Genomic DNA, 18,446 nt, shown 5'->3' with positions numbered 1-18,446 from the left:
AGCCCCGCCAGTCAGGGGACGCCGTTATCACGCGATTCATTTCCTATTCAATCGCTGCTATAGCGTTCCATTCCAGATAAGAAAATTCAATTAATGCATCCGTGAATTGAGGTTTCGCTGTGTTCACTCACATTCACTGTATGTTCACAAAATAAATGTAAATCAGCGCGCCGGGTGCCAGGGCACATTTTATTTTAACCATGTGAGGCCGGGCCAACTGTGCTAATTCTGCTATAGCTAGATAACATTCTTATAGAAAGTTTTCACTTCACCTATGGATACAAATCTTTATTTTCCCCCAGGACAATTAAAGCTATTCAGATTCCCAGTTTAGGGCAAATCCAAAAATTCCATTATTTGTACATTAATTACAAACCGAGTATTAAAAAAGGAACAGAATTTTTTTTTAGGCTCCCTTTCATTCAAGAGGTGTGTTGGGTATACCAGTAGACAGCACATGCAGCTCATATAGCGGGGTAGTCGCGTACAAAATAAACGTAGTTATGGGTTTTGGAGATCTGCCATTCTTGCCATATTAGTCTTGCCCGTTCTTAAAGGCAGCGACTGGAACATACTTTTTAAGGTTTGAGGTCTGCAGCACAGAGGAAGCTTAGTTGTGTAACATGTACATGGCTTTTCTCATTAAAAAAATTGTTGCGCAGGGAGTGCCAATGAGCACCTTCCGAAAGCACGGAGAGGATACCCCAATGTACAACCATGCAAGATATGTAGTGGGTGCTCTGGCCCGTTTATACATACCCACATATCACATATAGGGACACAATATGTATATAGGTTGAACTTGATGGACTTTGGTGTTTTTTCAACCTTATGAACTATGTTACTATGTTACTATATGGGGGGGATATTCACAGGGTTAAATACGTATGATAAAGTTACATAAAGGTATAAAAGCCATCTTGGCATTCTGCAACTGACTTTAATAAACATTGGCAGCAGAAATTAGCATTGTGAGTGAACACACTTTTAAACATTGTACATATTATTTATAAATATTTGTTTTGATGGGGCAAAAATACCTAGATTAACCTACACATATATAAGCTTATAGCTACTATGTATCATTGCACAACAAGCATCAGTTTAAGCATTTTATCGTTACCTTTATACTTAGCACCATACCTTTTAAAAGAATTGTAAACATGCACGCATGGAGAACTAGGTATTCAAGACATCTTTGTAACATCTAATAAATTTTGGAGTAATTCAACCCTGCCCCGGGATGTTACAAGAGCAAGCCCTTGCGTGGGTCCCGGTGGGTCCACGGGACCCGGGCGGAATGTTTTTTCACAAAACGTTTCTGCACCTCCCTTCCTCCACGGATCTATCTGCATTTTTCTCTTGGTGCTCGTCTGCAAAAGACTGGAGCCACAGGGGGCAACCGCTCTCCCATTCCATCCTTTTGCAGAAGAGCACCAGGAGGCCAAGTTCATGGAGAAGCGGACAAAGAAAGGATACAGGGATACGGAAGCAGTTAGTAGGAAGACATTTAAAAAAGTGTATTAGAGGGAATGTATGAATCGTGATGTAGGCATGGTGGGGGTGGGGCATCATTTCATCTTTGGACCCAGGAAGCACAACGTCTTGGGACAGCTGAAGACAGATGCAAGCTTGTTAGTCGCACACTAAGACTCCATGGTAAGGTGCTGATGATGTCCTTACCATATACTATATGTATTTTCTATACAAGTCCACTTATTTTACATCTACTAGCACTAACTACATTTTTTAGCCCTAATACACCCACTAATATATATATCAAAAATAGACAAACTTGAGTTGTGAGGGAAAAAAGAAAAACTATGACATTGTAGTCCTATTAAAATCCCAGGGGCAACTATTTAGGTAATGCTTTTACAACTCTTAGCTCTAGTGCTGCTGGCTTATGGCAGATGGCATGTGTGCTTACATTGCAACAATATAATATTCAAGGAAATCTAAACAGTAAAGTCTGACTATAAGTCAGATATAAGGGGGACAAATAAGGAAATACCGTATTATAAAAACAAAAGTTTATTTAAATCTTCTTCAAATAAAATCTACAAGCAACCAAACTGTGAAACCAACTGGGCTCAATGCCAAGAGTTCACTTGTAAGCGATTTCCGTTTGATACATGTAACTAACCCTAGTTATAAAGTATTATTAACCAGAACAAGAGGTTTAAGAGGATATGTGACCACTAAAAGAAAGGTATTTAAGTCATAGCTGAAATAAAGTAGAGGGTGAATTATCTTATCGTATAGTCTATAGATTCCTTATGCTTCCAAGATTCATATGCAGTTCTACGTCATACGATCGGTAATAAACTCTGATGGATGCACCACTGCGGGAACATAGGGTAGATCCAAATTTATTTTTGCATTCCTCAATATGTTGGAAAACTCTAGCTCTTGAAATATTTACATATTGTATACCTCAAATACATGTATTTACGTAAACACTTTTACAGTTGAGGACTTTAGGGAAGGTAAATGTTTCCCTGGTTCCAGTGCCAATGAGCGTACCAATTGATCACGGATATTAGACCACCTATGAGTGACATCAATCCCTAATCCCGATTTATGGAAGGATTTTGGAATAGGCAAAAAAATGATGTTCTGTTTTTTGTTACATATAGAACGAATAGTGTTCCAGGGTGCATAAAATATACCCACACATCTTATTTGAAAGTTTGTCTTGGATTAATAATTTGATATTGCTATGTAGGGCACTAGACAGTTCCCATTTAAAAATATAGACTATTTATTTGGAAATGTTGCATATCTAGTTGGTGCAATACATATAAGTTACTAAACACACCACTATTTTATCTTGTTACATTTCCATAAGCAATATCATCCCCATATCTTTAGGTAATTATATTATTTGGCAATCAATAAATTGTACATATAAATGTTACCAGCAGTACTCAAATCTGTTTCTCAGTGGTTGAATTTCGTGAGTTTCGTATGGGAATTGCTGAGACACACTTGTCATTTTAAAGACTTATACAAAGGAGCTCTACCGGTAACAGAGAGATCTTGCTTGAGAGTTCCCATAATTTGTTGCATCAGGTATAAATGTGGTACATTTAAGATAAATGTATTTAAGTCATACAAGAAGAATAATGTATACTTGAATGCATCACTCATCTTCATCCCTATTATAAGACACCTGGAATACAATAGCATCTAGATGAATAGCTCCTGTCCGTAAATCAAAGAGTGGACTTGAAGGAAATATATATATATATATATATATATATATATATATATATATATATATATATATATATATATATATATGTTATAATTTTAACCAAGATATGGGTAAAAAAAAATATATATATTACCCTTTTATAACCCTTGTTTACACCTTGCGTGACCTTTTTCCATGTTACCGCCTGAGCAACATGCAACACTGGAATACCCTGTATTCTTACCACCTCGCAACATTGTTTTAGTTGATGACTGTCATTGTAATATTACTATGAAAATGGTTAAAAAAAAACTGGCTGTAAAAGTTTGTTAGGAATATTCTCTCCATCTAGATTGTAAGCTCGTTTGAGCAGGGCCCTCCTCACCTGTTGTTTCTGTAAATCAAATTCTTATGTTATATAGTACTTGTTATGTCCTGTCTACCGATTGTACAGCGCTACAGAATATGACACCGCCATATAAAACAATAAATAAAAATAAGTGATAGGGGTGATCATTTTAGCCACATGTCATTTGCACGGAAGAGAGAATATTAAGCATGCGCTTGTCAACTGTTGAAACACAAGTTAACTTTTACAATCAAAATGTAATCCAGATCTGAATACATTTGGATCTCATTGCCACCATGAGATCAACTTGGCTTAGTCCCACCTAAATTCAGCTTAAAGATGGAATTTTGCATAAATCCAGTCTTTAAGGGCCACAATATTTGACTGTCCCAGCACAGGCTTCTCAGTAACCCCTTCAGTCCCCTTAAGACCTACCTGTACGTCCTTGAAACCTGTGACGAGAAGCCCTTCAGGACATGCAGGTACATCCTGACTTTGTTGCAGCACTTACAGTACAGAAGAAAAGTTAAGCAAAGTTGTGTTTTTTTTTTTTTTTTTATCTATTATCACTATTATTAAATTTTATGTATTTCTAGGATTTTAAAAGGCCCTACTTTTGCTAATCAAAATGATGTACAATTTGTGCAGGTTCTTCAAATAAGGTAACATGGTAAAACTAACAAAATATTTTGGTCCTTTGGTTATGAAAGCCCATTGGCCTGAAGGGGGTTTACATTTTTTATGTTTTATTTGCTCGATTATAAGACAAAGGTTTTTTTTGTTTTTTGTTTTTTAGAGCAAATGCCCTGTAAAATACCCCTCTTATAATCGAGGTCGTCTTCTAATCAGACTTCAAGTAAGGGTCTGACTATGAGTCCCCACAGCGCTGCAGGGGACCTGGATCCTCCTGTCTGGTAACCTCAGCTGAGCGCTGGCGAAATTGCCGGCAGAATTTCACACGCATTGTGCACGTTCCCTGGCTGCCAGAGAGAATTCCCAGAAGCGCTGTGGGGAATTCTCTTCTCTGGCAGCCGGCGAACGTCCGCTCGATGGATGCAGACTACCCGCGATATTGCTGGCACTTCCACTGTAGCTTCTATGACACAGCACCAGCGTCACATGACCTTCTGGTGCTCAGTCATAGAAGTTCCGGTGGAATAAGGGCATAAGGCTTTTCTGGAGGCAGTGTGCCCCTTGATATGCCTTTTAACCCCCTTCATGCCACTCTGCTTCCAGAAATGCCTTTTAACCCCCTATATGCCACTCTGCCTCCAGAAATGTCTTATACCTCCCTATATGCCACTCTGTCCTATGATATGCCTTTTAACCCCCTATAAGCCACTCTGGCATATAGGGGTTTAAAAGGCATTTCTGGAGGCAGAGTGGCATAAAGGGGTATAAGGCATTTCTGGAGGCAGAGTGGCATATATGGGGTTAAAAGGCATATCAGGAAGGCAGAGTGGCATATAGGAGGGTATAAGGCATATCAGGGAGGCAGTGTGGCAAGCCTGGGGCAGATGTGCATAACTGGGGGCGGGGGCAGGTTGGCAAATAAAAGGAAATAAAACTATTTTTTCTCAATCATAGCTTTTATTAAATATGAAACATTGTTTACATGAATATTTAGTAGTAAAACTTTTTTCCCATAGGGTTGTCATATTCAGTCTCTCTTTTTTTTCCCTAAATTAATATTCAGATTGTGGGAGGTCGTCTTATAATCAAGCACGTGCGGTATTTTACCTCCACTTCAAAAGGCTCATTAAGGTTACCGTGTACTGCAAAAACAAACTCTAGATTAGATATTCTATAAAATCCCTTCTATAAAATACAACAATAAAATGGAATTCTTCGGTAATTGCCAATAAAATACATATGAATGCCCATAATACAATGCAATCAGGATAAATCTTCGATAAAGTTTTAGTTCCAGATGACACAAAGCAATATATTTAAACATATGAAAGATTAATGGAAAAACCAAACTTTCCATTTTGGAAACAATGATTCATCTTAATTACCCCAGCCATTCCTTCATTTAAGGACTTGAAACGGACAAGATTTGCTAATCATTCTGCTTCAGCAAAATATTAATTCTAGGTCCAATATGTCTTAGAAAATTCAAAATTATAAATAACCATAAGTCAACAGAAAATACCTTACGTCCGAAAACTAGTTCAGATCACGATATAAATATGTAAAAGGGGACTAGAATATTGATATTAACCAAGAATACATTATTAAAAAGGTGGTTTCGTACAAGTATCAGAACTTGATCTCGTATCAATCAAAGCACATTCAGCTCTCACACCACAACATATTGCATTAAATACCAAATCTCTATTCTGACTTCCCAGAACTTAAGCTCGACCCTTCCCCATCACCCTAAACCTGTTCAGTAGTGGTATGGAGTTCTACTGTGTCAGAGATAGACAGAAGATACGCAAATCTGGTAAAGACGATACCTATATTAGCTAAATGATGTGCATTAGATTGCAAGCCTAACCTGTTTGACATGGTTAAAAGCTGTTCTCACGTTTGCACACAACAATGCCACAAATGGCACCGAGTTCACTCGGTATTTCTTTTTTGATTTTGATCTAGTTAAAAAGTACCACAGCCCTATTTTATGTGACCTGTGGTGTAGGTGTTGTTTCGTTATAGGAGTTAGACCATTAGACTCCTGACTCATTTAACCTCTGCTGAAAGCAGGAAGTATTCATATGTACACTTTTTGTGCAGGATCCGTGGCAGCAGCCAATTACAATGTATGATTGCTGAACATTAATGTTGTACTACCATATACGCCTTTTGCCGCCACTACTCTGAATGATTTCAATGGGAGCGCTACTTAGCATGTGCAAGAAGTGTACATAAGAAAACTTCATGCTTTCAGTTGAAGCCAGCAGGAGTTAGGATAGATGGTTCATTTTCTAACTCCATTAAAGATAGCCTGCAGAGCTTTCCTTGTAGTAAAACACATTGAAGCTCACAAAAAAATGGAATCCAATAAGGATTCAAAATTGTAAAAACAGTTAGAAATGCAGTAATATTCTTCCTTGGCTGTAGATTATTCCTCAGTTTACGCAGAGGAATTTTCCGGTCTATAATGTATAAAGCTACAGAAATCCTGATCACAAGTAGGCTGTTAGTCATCTCTCCTTTAACATTATCATTCACCTGGAATGAGGAACGATTCTGTACAATCTCATCTCAGCTCCCACCTTACTCAATTGCTTATAAAATCTGCCAGTATTCATGTTCTTTTTATATTTGTTTTACATAACTGTGAAGTAGTTTAAAACATTCAATATTTAGTTAAAAAACTGACTTAATTGTGCACTTCTGAAATGGTCACAATATAGTACCGTATTGGCTCGGATATAGGCCGCCCCCGTATATAGGCCGCACCCTAAAAGTTTGGTGCTTTTTTAAAGAAAAAGTTTTTTTTCTTTAAAAAAGCACCAAAAAAAACATGCTGCCACTCTGCCCCCCCCGAGATATGCTGCCACTGTCCTCCCTCCCCGAGATACGCTGCCGCTGTCCTCCCTCCCCGAGATACGCTGCCGCTGTCCTCCCTCCCCGAGATACGCTGCCGCTGTCCTCCCTCCCCGAGATACGCTGCCGCTGTCCTCCCTCCCCGCGATACGCTGCCGCTGTCCTCCCTCCCCGCGATACGCTGCCGCTGTCCTCCCTCCCCGCGATACGCTGCCGCTGTCCTCCCTCCCCGCGATACGCTGCCGCTGTCCTCCTCTGCCCCCCCCCTCGACTTACCGGAGCAGACTCCCGGGTGTCTTGCGGGGCCGGCGAGGGACATCTACGCAATACGCGTATGCAACTTCCGGTACCGGTACCGGAAGTTGCATTCGCGTATTGGGTAGATGTCTCCCGCCGGCCCCGCAAGACACCCGGGAGTCTGCTCCGGTAAGTCGGGGGTGGGCAGAGGTAAAACGCTTAGATAACCTCCCGTGCCGGCACCCCCCCCCCCGTGGGAAGTGCTGGCAGGGGAGGCTGTCTGAGCGTATCGGGGAGAAGGATGCAGGTCCCCTGCACCGCTGCGGGGGATCTGTATCTTAACCCCGCTGCCTGCCCGGCGCCCGGGACTGCATGTCCCGGGCGTCGGGCGCTAGACCCCGAATATAGGCCGCACCCCCACTTTAAAAACTTAAAGTGGGGGAAAAAAGTGCGGCCTATATTCGAGCCAATACGGTATTTCAGCTGGTACATAACACGTTTAGGATTCACTGAAAGTTGCCAGCAAGTATCAATTTTTGCTACGGTCTCTACACTCGCACATTATCCTGTAATCATTCCTTGAGGTCATTGGCATGAAGCCATGTATTGATAACACATAGAAATTCAGTAGGTCAGCTCAAGAGTCATTTGCATACAAGTTCAGTCAGGTCCTCGTATGCATACTTGCTTTTTCTGGAGAAAACTGCCAGAATTTTTTTTTTATTATTTCACAAAACAGCATAATTCAATCGTCACTCTCAAAGTTAGTTGACCTGCACATATTTGAAACTTGAGCTCACCTTCACGATCGATACGTGGCTTCTGATCTGAAGGAACAGTACAATTTGTCCTCAAAGTGCAAATGAAAAGGTAAAACAGACAATCTATAGAGTATACAAATAAGGTTATTTCAGGAAAAATGTTGAGGGGACCAATAACCACTTGATAAATTATTTTAAATGATGTATGATTTCAATAGAAATTGCACTGGAGCATTATTCTTGGAAAATGTAGGCATAGATTAAAATTATGATCGGAACAGATCTGCAAATATTACACGTAAAGTGCAATCTGGCCAAATGTATTGTCCACAGTTAGGGTATGTGGAGAAGCAGCAAATTCCGAAGTCTAACAATACTCTGCTCAGAAGCACGTGTAGGTAAGAGACATTACGAAGGCTGTGCAACTCTATGGGGCAAAAGGGGTTGTTATGAAGGAGATTACGCTAGGGAACCTTATTACGCAGGTGCTGTCAATCCCGATCTAGTGTTGCATTACAATAATCTGTAAATTATTGTTTTCTGTTCAGGTGCACTCATTTACCCATTAACCCCTTAAGGACAATAGGCGGTCCCTAAACCCATTGAGAACAATGCATGTACGGGCTTTGTCATTAAGGGGTTAAAACAGAATTCTTCTGTTTACTAGCTAGAAGAAAAATGCCATAATTTGAGGTTAACAAGAGACCATTACTGACTAATCATTTTCTCCAATACTCCAATAAAATACTTCTAGACGGACTCCAATAATCACTCAGCAACCCTCAGTTTGTTGAAATTTCGTAGAAATAGTTAGAGAGAAGGAATAAGACACATACAGTAATGTCAAAAAACTGAGCATTTGTAACCGGAAACTGATATAAGAGAAGAGCATCAGCGAAGCAAACATTGGGTGATGACATCTCCCTAAAATCAGTATATAAATGTGCACACTCACAGCACCTGAATTTTCTTTAAATCATTGGGGCTAAAGGTAGAAATAAGTGGGGTCAGGACCACAACAGCAGAGTAAGAGCACAAAACCACTGATTTTATAGCTCCTTAGGCCTATCAGGGGAGATCAGAGGATCTCCTCAACCAAACCAAGATCCCTATCACCCAGCAAAATAATGACAGCAGGACAGTGCCTGAAAATGTAGTGGTGCCTGCTCATTGAAAACTCATCCTTGTTGACTTGCTGCACAGATATTGTCCGTCTGGCCCGAGCTACTGATACACCGGAATGCCCAGATATATATTTTAAGGAAAAGGCATAGATGTCTGTTTAGGCAGAGTGAATCCTACTTACTGGGGTATAAAGTTTATTTACAAAGGCCCTGGATTTTCTTAGTAAAGTCAGGCCTACTTGGGAATTATATATCAAGAAGAACAATAATATATGCCAGGGGCGTAACTAGAAACCTCAGGGCCCCGGTGCGAGAATCTGTTAAGGGCCCCCCCAACCCATCTATCCCCTTCTCACGATCTACCCTCTCCCTCCCTACCCCCCCTTCTCGCGATCTACCCACTCCCTCCCTACCCCCCCTTCTCGCGATCTACCCACTCCCTCCCTACCCCCCCTTCTCGCGATCTACCCACTCCCTCCCTACCCCCCCTTCTCGCGATCTACCCACTCCCTCCCTACCCCCCCTTCTCACGATCTACCCACTCCCTCCCTACCCCCCCTTCTCACGATCTACCCACTCCCTTCACCAGTGAAGCGCCGGCACCCGAGACAAACGCCTCACGCTCCCAACACTGCACTCTGGGTAGCGCTGAGGCAGGCGGCGGCGTCGGCGGCAACAGCGGAGGCATCCTGGATTTCTGTCAGTCAGGGGGCCCAAGAGTTGCCGAGCGGTCGTTTTCAGCAACCGCTCGGCACCCCTTGGGCCCCCCTGACTGGCAGAACTCCAGGGCCCGGTCGCAGTCGCGACCTCTGCGACCCCGGTAGTTCCGCCACTGATATATGCCTTCTTACTGTTCACATAAATTAAGTCTCCAGAGGTTTCCACTTGATAAACTTAAATAAAACATTTACTAAAAGTTCAACTTCTAGAAATCATAAGTCTTAACATCTGTGTATGAGAATCAATATCAAAAGTAACAGTGCTGACATATAAACCTAAAGGATCAGGACAATTTTATGCTGCAGGACCAGTGCAAGTTCCGTTTTTTTTTTTGCTGTGTTATTTTTAACACCATATTCATATATGCAAAACATTATTTTTACGTATCGCATTTTTAAAAAATGGGCTTAAAAAAAGAAAACAATAAATCAGGTTTACTAGTATATAAAATTATACACAGCTAGTATATATGGAAAAAATATATATTTGTTAACTTGCCCAGATTTAGAATCCACCCTATATATTTTTTAAGTTTTCTAAAATATAGGTTTTTAATTTTTTTTTTTTTACTTCAACCTATGTCTATCTAATTTCCCACTAACTAACTCCCACCACATTAGCTACACAATATAAAATAAAAATCACACATAAAAAAAATGTACTTATATATTTTTAAACCTGAGTGTTAGGCTCAGAGGAAAACTGTTCCTTACTGAACGCTTCCAGCTGGTGGCCCACTGGGCATTTGTGCCAAGTGAGGTTTATGGAAAGGTATTTCCAACATCATAAGAAAACATCTTGTGGAAAGTTAGTTCACTATATACTGAATTTGCCTTCAATGATCTCTCATTCTTTGATGTATTTTATATGACTGTATAGAACATTATGGAAGTACACAGTTGCATGTATACCAGCTGCAGTCATAACTTTAGCACCTTGGTCTAAATGGAACGTTTTTTCTATTTTCTGCACTCCAACCCCCCCCCCAGAAAACACAGTCTGTGTCCATTTGTGCCTCTTGCCATATGCAAGGACAAGCCACAGCAAATTAAGACCCAGTGCTCTTCCCACCTGTGAGGGGTCATCAGTTCCCCAAGCTGGCAATACTTGGGGAGCACAAAACATTTCCATTCTGCTAGCCACCAGCCAAAAGGACAGGGCAAAAAGTGGGGTGTTGCAATCTAGCCATGGTGTACATTCAATTCCCTAACAGGTTAGGGGGAAACTTGTGATGGAAGAAACTACATCGGGCTTCATAACAAATCCAGCTCCTAACCAGAAGACTAGTGGATCTCCCCCACCCAAAAGGGAGATACTACACTTTATCTTAGCCAAAAGGTTTTTTTTTTTTTTTTTTTAACTAAAGATGTGGTCAGTATATGGTCAGTATAATTTAAAGATCAGATTTAATGCCATTTGCCAAACAAAATTCCACCTTTTTGACAAATACATTTGTAAAAATGAAACAGTAAGTGTTCAGTAATTCCATCTTTAAGAGATTGGAATTTCTATGTAGTTTGACATGAAAATAATATGAAGATATCGTAAAACCTGTAGATGAAAAAATATCCCTGTTTTGGATACTAGAATAGCCACATATTATACTCATGTATAACAAAACAAAAACACACAGTGTGGCAGTGTAAATATACAAGACACACTACTGAATAACAGCTTGCAAGTAATGAGAAGTTGTGTGTGAGATATATATATATATATATTAATTTCTTAGTCAAATACTCATTTCACTAGGTTTTACCCCATACAATGGCAATACGTTTCTTATGGGTAGATACAGGCCACATTTTCTTTTACCATTTTGTTTTGCCTTTCCTACAACATGAAATGATCTGGGACTGTACTCGGCACAGCACCAAAGCAAATCAGGGTACATGTATTCTGTATATTATACAATAAAGCTAAACAAATTGTTAGAACACTGATATTACAGAAATAAATACACCAGTTTATTCATTTTGTAATTTGCTTTCAGTTCTAGATTCAGTGGAGTTCGGCTCCTACCAAGAGTGTTTGTGACACCGTGCAACACAAGTGTGATTCTGCAACAGTGCATTCAATTAGTGTTTTTCTTGCTATGGTGTGTATCAATGGTTTATCATTCTTAGAAATGCTGACTCACTAACAACATAGCCCCCCCATCCAAACCCCGTAGAGTATTACCATCTGCAGAACATTTAGATCAACCAAAACAGTTTGCTGCCTTACTCCGTAGAGTATCCATATAGACTGCCGTTTATAGTAGCAACAAAAACATTACTCGCAAAACAGTGCCAGAACCATGGTGGACCTGATTCGATAAAAGTCCTCCACATCTTGGATAGCATCTATATCTATATCTAGAAGGATGTTATTGTAACAGCGCACTTCACTGAAGACAGATAAGCGTTACATTTCTGCAGTTGTGTAGTCATAGTGTAACAGAGCTGTGAATGTGTAGCTTGGAGGAAAGAAGAGAGAGGATAGAAACATTTAAATACTTAAAGGGATTTAGAAAGGTTCAGGAGGGGAGCTTATTTCAAAGGAGGAGAAATGTTAGAACAAGAGGTCATAGTCTAAAACAAGAGGGTCAGAGGCTTAGATGTAATGTAAGGAGGTTTTACTTTACCAAGAAGGTAGTAGATGAAACTGCCTCCCATCAGAAGTGGTAGAGGCCAATACAGTGAGAGAATTTAAACACGCATGGGATAGGCAAAAAGCTATCCTGAATCTAAGACAAGACCAAGGACTGATTAAGGTCTGAGTTTTTAACATCAGGAAAAACAGGCAGACTCTATGGACCAAACTTGCCGTCAAATTCTATATTGATGGCTTTTTTGAAAAAAATATACCAGCCATGCTACTGGACCCAAGGGCCAAGCCCCATCTGGAATCATTAAAAAAAGTCAATTACAACACTTAAAAAGAATAGTTGAACTTAAATAGGGAATTTATGAGTAATATGAGGGGTCTCGCCCAACTCCAAATAGTTTTTAGCAAATGTTAACAGGGGCTCAAGGCCCCCAAATACTATTCGTCTAAAACTCTTGAGATTATGCATTTCAGTGGGGTTTATTAACCTAGTCAGTTCAATATGCGAAACTTCTGAGAGTAAAATTTACCCAGTTCCATCATAGTAACAGGAAAATTACTTATCCATCAAGTCAGAGGTTTTTTTGTTTTTTTTTTTATTTGAAAGCCATTGTTTGAGGGAATCGTCAAACTTGGCTTTGAACTTGAACTTAAATAATTACCGTATTTATCGGCGTTGCTGAAGACGACCGCTCGGCAACTCTCGGGCCCCCCTGACTGACAGAAATCCAGGACTCCTCTGCTGGCGGCGGCATATGACTTCAGACGCCGGCGCTCGGCAGTGAAGCGCCGGCACCCGAGACAAACGCCTCACGCTTCCAACGCAGGAGTTGAAGGTAAGTGACCGGTTTGGGGGGTTAGGGAGAGAGAGGGGAGATCCTGAGAAGGGGGGTTAGGGAGGGAGAGGGGAGATCCTGAGAAGGGGGGTTAGGGAGTGTGTGTCTGAGTGTGTGTGTCTGAGTGTGTGTCTGAGTGTATTTGTGTGTGTCTCTGAGTCTGTTTGTGTCTGTGTCTAAGTGTGTGTCTTAGTGTGTGTGTATGTCTTAGTGTGTGTGTCTGAGTGTGTGTGTGTGTCTGAGTGTGTATGTCTTACTGTGTGTGTGTCTGAGTGTGTGTGTGTCTTACTGTGTGTGTCTGAGTGCGTGTCTTAGCGTGTCTGAGTGTGAGTGTCTTACTGTGTGTGTGTCTGAGTGTGTGTGTGTGGTTTCCCAGATAGCAGTGATTCTGATGAAGTTTTTTTTGTTCAGTTTTTTTGTTCAAAGAGGTGCTTTTTCTTTCATATTTGCCTTATAAGTGGTATAAATGTTATAATAAATGTTATAATGTAATAAATATTATTCCAACATTAAGTTCATAGCTTCCAAGTTAAAATTATTTTTTCTTACTCAAATTTCCTTGTTAAAATGGGGGTGCGTGTTATACGCCGATAAATACGGTATATCAACTTTTCCCCCCACAATGGTTTCAGCAGACGCCAAACAGTCATGGTGCATCGTGGCAACCTATATGTGAAATTTATTTTTTAATTTGGGGAATCTTTCTTTTAAAAATCTCTGTAGATTGTAAACTCACAAGAGCAGGGCCCTCTTCTCCATTTTGTACCAATGTGTTATTGTGTGTGATTTTAAACTATATTACTGACTCTATTGAAACAGTGCTATAGAATCTGCTGGCGCTGTATAAATACAATGTAAAGTAATGTTAACAAAATTCCATTTCCCCCCTGGAAACTGAGCCATACAAGAATACCTGGAGGTTATATCTCGTACACAGCAAAATAGTACATTTTTAGAGGAATTACTTAGAAGCAGAAGAAAATGCCAACCATATGATGCTCAAGTAACACAGCTTGAAGGACATCAGTTAACCTAAACGCTTAGACCAGCCAGATGTGGGTTCAGGGACTTTGCTTAGTAAATGCACAGGCAGTATATGAGGATGATGTATTAAGTCTTTCTATGCCCATGTAGCATTTTACATTTTAGTCCGATAATGGCCTATTTGTCTATCGGACCATTGTTTTCTTGTGTAATGTTAAGAGTTATAGGGAGTCAGTGATCTTAATCACCTTCTAAGTGACTACGATCTTAACTCTTTTAAAGTGTTATATCTGCACTTTCTATTGTGATTTTGGTGTGGGAACAAGAAGTTAGAAGTCTACCAAAAGTGGAACTGAAACAAACAAATAAATCCCCCTGCATCCAAACATTGAACCAAGAGGGTGTGAGCTACAGGAAACAAAGTGCTGATCCGTTGCATTTGGTATGGCTGGACTCTAAAAAGTATTTAACCTTCTGGATGAGAACGCCATGGCAGGATTCCTTATTGACGTACATTGGCTCATTTTATATAATACTCATTCTGTTTTAGGAAAATACGTAAAGGTAAAGTATCCAAAGTAAAGCAGTATGGATTTTAATCAACTAATGTTCAATTTTAAATTAAAAAAAAATATATATACATTGTGTTTGATAGATTAAAGGATGACCCCCCCCAAATTTGAATATTAATTTAAGAAAAAAAAGCCTTAATACAAGAATACCCTATAGGAAAAAAGTTTTACTAGTAAATATTAATTCACATGTAAACTTTTTTCATATTTAATAAAAACTATGATTGAGAAAAAAAACATTTTTTGTTTTTATTTCCTTTTAGTTCCCAACCTTCCCCCAGTTATGCCTTATACTCTGTTATATGCCACTCTACCCCCCAGAAATGCCTTATACCCCTTTATATGCCACTCTGCCGGCCAGAAATCCCTTATAACCTCCATATGCCACTCTTACCCCCCCCCCCGACTTTCCAGTGCATTCCTAGACTTGTCCCCCGTGCTTCGGATTCCCGGGTGTCTAATGGGGCAGCCAGTGGAGGTCTGCACGATGTGCGTAGACAACCTCCACAGGTCTCCTGCAGTGCTGCGGCGGATCTTCCTCTCTGGCAGCCAGTGAACGTCTGTGGGATGCGCACAACCTCCGCTGCTGCCGGCTGGTACTTCCACCGGGGCTTATATGACTGAGCACCGGAAGGTCATGTGATGCCTGCGCTCCATCATAGAAGTGCTGGCAGCAGTGAAGGTTGCAGATGTTTACGTTTACCAGCTGTCAGAGAGGAGGATCCAGGTCTTAGTCTAATAGTCAGACCCTCCATATAAGACAAGGGGTATTTTTTTAGAGCATTTGCTCTGTAAAAAACCTAATCTTTTAATCAAGCAAATACAGTATATTGTTTTTAAAACTAATCATCATTCCTAAATGTATATTTATTATTCAGATTATACATTGACACGGTTTACCACATTCCTTTGACAAGTTTGACTAAAGGAAGTGACAAGGAAGCAGTGATACTTAAAATGCTTTGGTGCTGGTAACAACATACACTGGTAATCATATAGTTCCTCATCAGCGGAGTCAGGTAACCTGTACCCTTTCAAGTGCTGATACAAATCCCTCTGTCACTGGAGGGTAAGCCAGTCCAACCATGCTTTATAAACAAAACAGAGTAATTAGCCTACTGGCAACAAATGAGTTAATAAAAGTTCCATCAAAGAAGACACTTGGCAGGAGTGCAACTAAACTACAATTTTCTTATCTGGTGAAGTGTAATATATATATATATATATATATATATATATATATATATATATATATATATATATATAATGTACCTGTCAATATTACAGCTTGAGTTTATTTTAAGGAAGAACTGGTGAAAGAAACGTTTATCTCTCAGCCTATAAATCAATAGGCACAGTTTAGGTTATAACCAACATAAATTAGCTACAATCCATTACATTGTAATTAAAAAGGTTATACATACTATTATCCACCACTGGGAAAAAATATTATATATATATATATATATATATATATATATATATATATATATATATATATATATAAGACTTTTAACCTATTGAAAGCTGTACCGATTCACAAAAGTTACTCCTGCCAAGTAATGCAATAGTAGCCACACCAAGTAAACCTAAGCGTGAGCGCAGGGCCTTCTTGACCTAATGCGTTGGTTTGTCTTAGTCTGTCAATTCTAATTTTGTCGACCCTTTGATTGTATGGGAAAAAGCGTGGCGTAAATTGTTGACGCTCCAAATAATAATAATAATTATAATAATAAACAAATTCTCTCTCTCTCTCTGGGCAAAGCAGAAAGAAATAGTCTCTCCCCTCCCCCACTCTGCACAAACACACTGTACATTTTCCTGTAATCAGACCTCACGTGCTTCCTGGGGGCAATATTATACACGGATATACAGGACACGTGCGTATTATTCATTTTAAAATAATAAACAAGTGGCTGATCTCACATCTGCATCCACTGCCACTCAGAATTAAAGCACATGTATACAGTAATCTATAGGTGAAACACACATTATATAAGTCACTCTATCAATATATGTCAAATGCACTATAGTCTATATAGTTCTATTTTACTTATGGATTATCATTTCCCCATCCCCCATCCCCAGCCAAGTGAGAAAGGGTTAAGTTAAAGAACAACTGGGGGAGGGGAAGCTCCATCAACACTTCACTGTTGGAAAGGGCCTTGTAAACAAAAATATGTTTTGGTGACCCACCCCAGCCTTGAAACAGTTAACATGCCACTAAAAGCGCACCCCTCCCCCACTCACCCAAATGAGACCCTAAGTCAGGGATTCCCCAGCAAACAACGCCTAGATTGTACAGTACAGACCCCCCACCCCCATCAAGATGCCTGTGTGTCCATGCACAGCCCTGTGTACACTGTCAGTACTCCACGGTACCAAATCCAAGGCTCACCAAAGCAACTATAACAATCACAAGTAGGAAGAGAGAGGATATAATATACATTACATTGCCCATCCCCCCACCCAGCATACCTCCAAGCACTAACCCAAGGAACTGTTCTGCATGCATTTAACCCCTTCACTACACCCCCTCCTGCCAGGACACACTCCCCACTGCCCACTCCATGCCTCTGACCCGAGAGATAAGGCACTTACCTTGATATTGTAGCAAAAAAATAAGCAGTTCCCTCCCCAAGCAGATACACAGCTCCAAAGCCTGGTAATATGCTGTTATTACCCTAGTGAAAGGAGGGAAGGTGGGGGGAGGGGGGTGCCCAACAAGGACAGACAGTGGGGTAAATCCAAGAGATATATGATGGGGGGAGGGGGGGGGGCAATTGCTAGTGATTAGGTTGGAGAGGAATTGAGGCAAAATGTAAAAAGCTGTTACTAAGAGAAAGAGCCAAACGTTTCAGTGCAGCCAACGGCTCTTAGACACTCAACACTCAGGAGGTGACCAGCAAGGCAAAAGTGGGGTAGGCCAGCACTCAGTGCTGCTTCCCACAGCAATGCACAGCCAGCCAGGAGCTGAGAGCCACAACAGTCTCCTATTCCAAGGGGAGGGGGGGATAAAAACACACACAGACACCCGATCCTAGGATGTTTGTGTTGCTTAAGAAAGAAAAAAAAAAGGGATGCAGCGGGGGACACGCAGCTCCCTCTGTGTCACTGTCCTCCGATGCACAAAGTAAGCTTCAACTCACCTGATAACGTGGGGGAAGGGCAATTCTGTATCTGAGGAGTCACCTGATTTTGTTTGTGTTTTATTATTACGGTTTCCTATTTATTATTCATCTTTGCTTATTAGTTCGAAGGTATTTTTAATGCACGCTGCTAAATTAACTATTTACAACAACACCAAGTGATTACGGCCCGAGTCTTTACATCGGGAATAACGGGCAGACTAGATGGGCCGAAAGGTTCTTATCGGCCGTCAAATTATATTTTTCTATGTTAACAACACATTATAGCATAAAATTACGTACACTATCTGTCGGTTTGACGGTTTATCTGAAAATGCAATAATTTATTAAGCACTGACTAGACTGGGTTATATCATAATAGCCACAAAGAAGATTAATAAGAATATTGAAATATGAAATTATCGCACGCGTTATGAAGGTGGGGGCGTTTT

At 40.3% G+C, this 18,446-nt stretch overlaps 1 protein-coding gene across 2 annotated transcripts in view; it reads right to left on the bottom strand.

Moving 5' to 3' along the window:
* The window catches only part of TBL1XR1 (TBL1X/Y related 1), a 45,890-nt gene extending 28,273 nt beyond the window's left edge, over positions 1-17,617 (bottom strand). The window contains exon 1 of one of the 2 annotated variants that reach the window (XM_053458910.1): positions 17,468-17,617. The gene's annotated coding sequence lies outside the window, so the exon portion shown is untranslated. The remainder of the gene's footprint in view (positions 1-17,467) is intronic. The other variant, XM_053458912.1, reaches the window with a different exon arrangement.
* Positions 17,618-18,446: the final 829 nt, after the last annotated feature.

The sequence above is a fragment of the Spea bombifrons genome, chromosome 3 (genome assembly GCF_027358695.1).
Source record: "Spea bombifrons isolate aSpeBom1 chromosome 3, aSpeBom1.2.pri, whole genome shotgun sequence".
NCBI lineage: Eukaryota > Metazoa > Chordata > Amphibia > Anura > Pelobatidae > Spea > Spea bombifrons.
This window is presented reverse-complemented; position numbering and strand designations above follow the sequence as displayed.